Raw genomic sequence first — 8,376 nt, forward strand, 5'->3', positions numbered from 1 at the left:
TTAGAAACATGGCAACATTATTTATGGCCCAAAGAATTTGTTATACATTCTGATCATGAATTTTCGGAACATATTAAAAGTCAAGCAAAACTGAACCGTAGACATGCTAAATGGGTTGAATTCATTGAGACTCTCCCTTATGTCATTAAACACAAGAAGGGTAAAGAAAATGTTAATGCTGATGCTTTGTCTCGTCGTTATACTATGCTTTCACAACTTGACTTTAAAATATTTGGTTTGGAGACCATCAAAGATCAATATGTGCATGATGCTGATTTTAAAGATGTAATGCAGAATTTTAAAGAAGGAAGAACGTGGAACAAATTCATCGTTAATGATGGATTTGTGTTCCGTGCTAACAAGCTATGCATTCTAGCTAGCTCCGTTCGTCTTTTGTTGTTGTAGGAGGCACATGGAGGAGGATTAATGGGACACTTTGGTGTGAAGAAGACGGAGGATGTACTTGCTACACATTTCTTTTGGCCAAAGATGAGATGGGACGTTGAGCATTTTGTTGCTCGCTGCACAACATTTCAAAAAGCTAAGTCACGACTCAATCCTCATGGTTTATATATGCCTTTGCCTGTACCTAGTGTTCCTTGGGAGGATATATCGATGGACTTTGTTTTAGGTTTACATCAAACAAAGAAGGGGAGGGATAGCATATTTGTTGTCTCGAAAATGGCACACTTTATACCATGTCATAAAAGTGATGATGCTGTTAATGTTGCTGATTTGTTCTTTCGTGAAATTATTCGCTTGCATGGTGTGCCAAATACTATTGTTTCAGATCATGATACTAAATTTCTTAGCCACTTTTGGAGATGTTTATGGGCTAAGTTGGGGACTAAACTGCTTTTTAGTACTATTGTCACCCCCAAATTGATGGACAAACTGAAGTAGTCAATAGAACATTGTCTACTATGCTTAGGGCTATTTTGAAGAATAATAAGAAAATGTTGGAAGAAGGCTTGCCTCATATTGAATTTGCTTATAATCGTTCATTGCATTCTACTACTAAGATGTGTCCTTTTGAAATTGTGTATGGTTTCCTACCTCGTGCACCTATTGATTTGTTGCCTCTTCCATCTTCGGAGAAGGTTAATTCTGATGCTAAACAATGTGCTGAATTGATTTTAAAAATGCATGTGTTAACTAAGGAAAACATTGAGCGTATGAATGCTAAATATAAACTTGCTGGAGACAAGGGTAGACAACATGTTGTGTTTGCACCTGGAGATCTTGTTTGGTGACATTTGCGTAAGGATAGATTTCCTGATTTGCACAAATCAAAGCTAATGCCACGTGCTGATGGTCCTTTTAAGGTGTTAGAGAAAATAGATGATAATGCATATAAACTTGAGCTGCCTGCAGATTTTGGGGTTAGTCCCACTTTTAACATTGCAGATTTGAAGCCTTATTTGGGTGAGGAAGATGATCTTCCATCAAGGACGAATTCATTTCAAGAAGGGGAGGATGATGAGGACATCAATACCATTGTTACACCCACAGCCCCTGCTACTATACATACTGGACCAATTACTAGAGCTCGTGCACGCCAAATAAATTACTAGGTACTTTCTTTTCTTGGTGATGATTCTAATGTTCATGAGAATATGATGCTGCCTAAATTGGATACATTTGTTTTGCTTACAAATGAAGGGCCTAACTTGGAGAAGGATGAACATTGGAGGAAGAACAAGCATGGAGATGATGGCATGCGCAAGGGAAACAAGAACCGAGTTTCAAGTGATGATTTTAGAGTCGGAGATAGGGTTGGTTTCGGACCCCTCCCCCATGGGCCACGAAATTCCCCCTCTCTTCCTCCATATATACAGCCCTTAGGGCGTCGTTTATACTTTGGGTTTTGTTTAGATTAAAAGTTCACCATAGCTGCAACTTCGCGTACTTCGTTTGTGTTCAACGACCAGACAAAGGCGTCACAAAACCCCACCTTCATTAATAAAGCTTTCCTCTTATATTCGCAATATCCAGATTGGAATCTCACTTTCTTGCTTGTTCTTCGTTTGCTCGCAGGAAACAGACCCTCGTGGTCAGGTTGATCGAGCTCCGGCGTGGTCAATAAACTCTTGGAGTTGGTTTAGCGATTGCTAAGGCGCGACGTCCTCATACGTTCGTAGTCGGATCGTGAAAGTCTACTCCTCTGAAACGATAATCACCATCTGATCGAAAGACGGGACACCTTTGCCTCTATCAGGGATGCAATGTCGAGTAGAAGCCTTCATAGCCACCATTGGGACACCGCCACGCCCTCGTCCTCTCACCATGACTAATAAGGAAAGGTCGGGAGAATAAGAAGAAGCGTGTGTGAAGATGCACTGCTCCTGCCCCCTCTTATAGGAAGATGAGGCAGGGGCTGGTCTCTCACGCAGGGGACGGCCGCCCCGCTCCTCTAATACGGCCTCCCTGCACCTTCTGTGGCTCTAAGAATCAAGGCCGACTCTCTACTCCAACCATCGATGCCCGGTTTTCGACCATGGCACTCATCCACGAGCTCTCCGCATCCACCACCTACCATGCCCAATGCATCCAGAACACGTGGCAGGTGCGTGCTAAACAGGAGGCAAGTGGGATGGCAGTTTCCGCCCCGTGATCGTGGGGCGTGGGCGATCTGTGGGCCACGATCAAAGTTTTTCCGCAGCATTGCGTGCGACGCGCGGAGAAACCGGAAACTGGCCCAGGATCAAGATTAATGACAAAGCAAAGAAGACTCCAAGAGACCAGCCTCTTTAGCACCCTTGCATGTGCACTTATTAGGGCCTACCCCGATGACTCTCGGCAGCGCGATCAGGGCTGGCCCGGGGCTTCTGTCGGTGCAACAAACCTTGGGTCTGTTGCCCAGACTGTGCACAAACACGGGAACAAAATTACAGCACCAAGCCATGCCAGAGTACAAGGGACCAAGATCATGAAAGGACCACCATGCAGATCAAGAGGACCAAGACCAAGCCAGAGAAGCAAGATATCACCAGGAGAAAAGCCTCCCTTGTCGGGCAGACGAGCCCGACGAAGGGTGGGGTCACCCCCGAAAGGAAACGTCCAAGACATCCCGACAGGGCCTGCCGGGACTCACGGAGGCAAAAAGCACCTCACCCGACCACTCCATCATGACCCACATCGTCAATCAGTGCGGTGTCGAGCCCAAAGTGATTAAGTGGCAGCTACTCACCACATGGCAGCTTCTGTCTACAGGAAATGCCTACGAACGACACCCATCCTGCGACGTGTTAAGCGAGCAGGTGTGAAGTTGGCAAAACAGCCCGGCAAGACTTGCCGGGTAAGCGACGATGTGACGTTGAGCGGTGGATTTAATGCGCCCTGTCAGCCTGCAGGGTTAGGTATGATAGCACTGTTTGCTATCTTATCAGTGCATAATGACTACTTTGTGGTGACCCCTTAACCTATAAAAGGAGGCCCATGGCAACCATAGAAAGGGTTAGAAGGTTGGACACCCACACATCCATACGCGTGTAGCCACTACCGTCCCAGCTGGGCAAGTGTACTACGCTCCACCACCATTCTTCCACCATCAATCCACCAAAGCAGGAGTACTGTTTTATGCCTCGCGGTGGCCCGAACTTGGGTAAAATTGCCCGCGTGATCTCTACCGTGCTGCCCCACGTTCTTCTGCTCTTTGTGCAACATGACATCCCCCGGCCGAACCAGCAAGGGGCCCTTGGTCCCATAGGTGGCCGTGGTTTTCGACGACAATAATCCAGTTCACATCGCCATGTGATTAACACCCAAAGAGTACTAAGGTGTGATCATGTTTTGCTTGTGAGGAAGTTTAGTCAACGGGTCTGTCACATTCGGATCTGTATGTATTTTGCAAATTTCTATGTCTACAATGTTCTGCATGGAGCTACTCCAGCTAATTGCTCCCACCTTCAATATGTATCCAGATTGATATTCATAGTCATCTGAATCGATGTCAAAGCTTGCATCGACGTAACTCTTTACGGCGGACTCTTTATCACCTTCATAACCGAGAAAATATTTCCATAGTTCTCTAAGGATAATTTTGACCACTGTACAGTGGTCTACTCCTGGATCACTATTGTACCCCCTTGCCAAACTCATGGCAAGGTACACAATAGGTCTGGTACACAGCTTGGTATACTTTATAGAACCTATGGCTGAGGCAAAGGGAATGACTTTCATTCTCTCTCTATCTTCTGTAGTGGTCGGGCTTTGAGTCTTACTCAACTTCACACCTTGTAACACAGGCAAGGACTCTTTCTTTGACTGATCTATTTTGAACTTCTTCAAAAACTTTGCCAAGGTATGTACTCCCTCCGTTTCTTTTTAGTCCGCATATAAGGTTTGGTCAAAGTCAAGCTTTGTAGAGTTTGACTAACTTTATATTAAAAAAATATAAACATTCATAATATGACATCAATATTATCAGATGCACCATGAAACGTATTTTCATACTATATAGTTTTAGTATTGTAGATGTTCATATTTTTTATATAAATTTGGTCAAACTTTGTGTAGTTTGACTTTGACCAAATCTTATATGCGGAGTAAAAAGAAACGGAGGGAGTACTTTATGAAAGTCCTATTAAGCATCTTGATGTTTCCCTATAGATCTTCATGCCCAATATATAAGCAGCTTCGCCGAGGTCTTTCATTGAAAAGTTCTTATTCAAGTATCCTTTTATGCTATCCAGAAATTCTATATTATTTCAAATCAATAATATGTCATCCACACATAATATCAGAAATGCTACAGAGCTTCCACTCACTTTCTTGCAAATACAGGCTTCACCCTAAGTCTGTATAAAACCATATGCTTTGATCACCTCATCAAAGCGTATATTCCAACTCCGAGATGCTTGCACCAGTCCATAGATGGATCGCTATAGCTTGCACACTTTGTTAGCATCTTTAGGATCGACAAAACCTTTTGGTTGCATACAACTCTTCTTTTTAAGAAATCCATTAAGGAATGCAGTTTTGACGTCCATTTGCCAGATTTTATAATTATAAAATGCGGCAATTACTAACATGATTCGGACTGACTTAGGCATCGCTACGGGTGAGAAGGTCTCATCGTAGTCAACCCCTTGAACTTGTCAAAAACCTTTTGCGACAAGTCGAGCTTTGTAGATGGTGACATTACCATCAGCATCTGTCTTCTTCTTGAAGATCCATTTATTCTCAATTGCTTGCTGATCATCGGGCAAGTCCACCAAAGTCCACACTTTGTTCTCGTACATGGATCCTATCTCAGATTTCATGTCCTCAAGCCATTTATCAAAATCGGGGCTCATCATAGCTTCTTCATAGTTCGTAGGTTTACCATGGTCTAATAACATGACTTCCAGAACAGGATTATCGTACCACTCTGGTGCGGAACGTGCTCTGTTCGACCTACGAGATCCAGTAGTAACTTGGTCCAAAATTTCATGATCATCATCAATAGCTTCCTCTCTAGTTGGTGTAGGCATCACGGGAACAGATTTCTCTGATGTGCTACTCTCCAAATTGAGAGAAGGTACAATTACCTCATCAAGTTCTACTTTCCTGCCACTCACCTCTTTTGAGAGAAACTCCTTCTCTAGAAAGGATTCATTCTTGGCAACAAAGATCTTGCCTTCGGATCTATGGTAGAAGGTGTACCTAATTGTTTCCTTAGGGTATCCTATGAAGACGCACTTCTATGATTTGGGTTCGAGCTTATCAGGATGAAGCCTTTTGACATAAGTGTCACAACCCCAAACTTTAATAAACAATATCTTAGGTTTCTTGCCAAACCATAGTTCATACGGTGTCGTCTCAATGGATTTAGACGGTGCCTTATTTAACGTGAATGCGGCTGTCTCTAATGCATAACCCCAAAATGATAGCGGTAAATCAGTAAGAGACATCATAGATCGCACCATATCTAATAAAGTGCGATTACGACGTTCGGACACACCATTACGTTGTGGTGTTCAAGGTGGCGTGAGTTGCGAAACTATTCCGCATTGTTGCAAATGAAGACCAAACTCATAACTCAAATATTCACCTCCACGATCAGATCGTAGAAACTTTATTTTCTTGTTACGATGATTTTCTACTTCATTTTGAAATTCTTTGAACTTTTCAAATGTTTTAAACTTATGTTTCATCAAGTAGATATACCCATATCTGCTCAAATAATCTATGAAGGTCAGAAAATAACGATACCCGCCGCGAGCCTCAACACTCATCGAACCGCATACATCAGTATGTATTATTTCCAACAAGTCTGTTGCTCGCTCCATTTTTTCGGAGAACGGAGTCTTAGTCATGTTGCCCATGAGGCATGGTTTGCAAGTATCAAATGGTTCATAATCAAGTAATTCGAAAAGTCCATCCGCATGGAGTTTCTTCATGCACTTTACACCAATATGACCTAAACGGTAGTGCCATAAATATGTTGGACTCTCAGTATCAACTTTGCATCTTTTGGCATCAATATTATGAATATGTGTATCACTACGATCGAGATTCAATAAACCATTCTTATTGGGTGTACGACCATAGAAGGTTTTATTCATGTAAATAGAACAACAATTTATTCTTAGACTTAAATGAATAACCGTATTGCAATAAACATGATCCAGTCATATTCATGCTCAATGCAAACACCAAATAACATTTATTTAGGTTCAACATTAATCCCAAATGTAGAGGGAGTGTGCGATGTTGATCGTATCAACTTTGGAATTACTTCCAACACACATCGTCACGTTGTCCTTAACTAGTGTCTGTTCATTCTGCAACTCCTATTTCAAGTTACTAATCTTAGCAACTGAACCGGTATCAAATACCCAGGGGTTGCTACAAACACTAGTAAAGTACACATCAATAACATGTATATTAAATATACCTTTGTTCACTTTGCCATCCTTCTTATCCACCAAGTATTTGGGGCAGTTCCGCTTCCAGTAACCATTCCCTTTGCAGTAGAAGCACTCAGTTTCAGGCTTGGGTCCAGCTTTGGGCTTCTTCCTGGGAGTGGCAACTTGCTTGCCATTCTTCTTGAAGTTCCATTTCTTTCCCTTGCCCTTTTTCTTGAAACTAGTGGTCTTATTAACCATCAACACTTGATGTTCTTTCTTGATTTCTACCTTTGCCGATTTCAGCATCACGAAGAGCTCGGGAATTGTTTTCGTCATCCCGTGCATATTATAGTTCATCACGAAGTTCTAGTAGCTTGGTGATAGTGACTAGAGAATTCTGTCAATCACTATCTTATCTGGAATATTAACTCCCACTTGATTCAAGCGATTGTAGTACTCAGACATTCTGAGCACATGCTCACTAGCTGAGCTATTCTCCTCCATCTTGTAGGCAAAGTACTTGTCAGAGGTCTCATACCTCTCGACACGGGCATGAGTCTGAAATACCAATTTTCAGCTCTTGGAACATCTCACATGCTCCGTGGCGTTCAAAACGTTTTTGAAGTCCCGGTTCTAAGCTGTAAAGTATGTCGCACCAAACTATCAAGTAGTCATCATATCGAGCTTGCCAAACATTCATAACGTCTGCATCTGCTCCTGCAATAGGTGTGTCACCTAGCAGTGCATCAAGGACATAATTCTTCTTTCCAGCAATGAGGATAATCCTCAGATCACGGACCCAGTCCACATCATTGCTACTATCATCTTTCAACTTATTTTTCTCTAGGAACATATCAAAAATAGGGGAGCTATATCGCGAGCTATTTATCTACAACATAGATATGCAAAAACTATTAAGACTAAGTTCATGATAAATTAAGTTCAGTTAGTCAAATTACAAATGAACTCCCACTTAAATAAACACCCCTCAAGTTATCTAAGTGATATACGATCCGAATCAACTAACCCATGTCCGATCATCACGTGAGATGGGGTAGTCATCAATGGTGAACATCTCTAGGTTGATCATATCTACTATATGACTCATGTTCGACCTTTCGGTCTCAAGTGTTCCGAGACCATGTCTGTACATGCTAGGCTCGTCAAGTTTAACCCAAGTATTCTACATGTGCAAAACCGTCTTACACCCGTTGTATGTGAATGTAGAGTCTATCACACCCGATCATCACTTGGTGCTCCGAAACGACGAACTTTGGCAACGGTGCATGCTCGGGAGAACACTTTTATCTTGAAATTTAGTGAATGGATCATCTTATAATGCTACCGCGTTCTAAGCAAAATAAGATGCATAAAGGATAAACATCACATGCAATCAAAATATGTGACATGATATGGCCATCATCATCTTGTGGTTTTGATCTCCATCTCCAAAGCATCGTCATGATCTCCATCATCACCGGCTCGACACCTTGATCTCCATCGTTGGGTCGGGGTCATCTCGCCAACTATTGCTAATGCACAG

The sequence above is a fragment of the Aegilops tauschii genome, chromosome 7, assembly GCF_002575655.3.
Source record: "Aegilops tauschii subsp. strangulata cultivar AL8/78 chromosome 7, Aet v6.0, whole genome shotgun sequence".
Classification (NCBI taxonomy): domain Eukaryota; kingdom Viridiplantae; phylum Streptophyta; class Magnoliopsida; order Poales; family Poaceae; genus Aegilops; species Aegilops tauschii.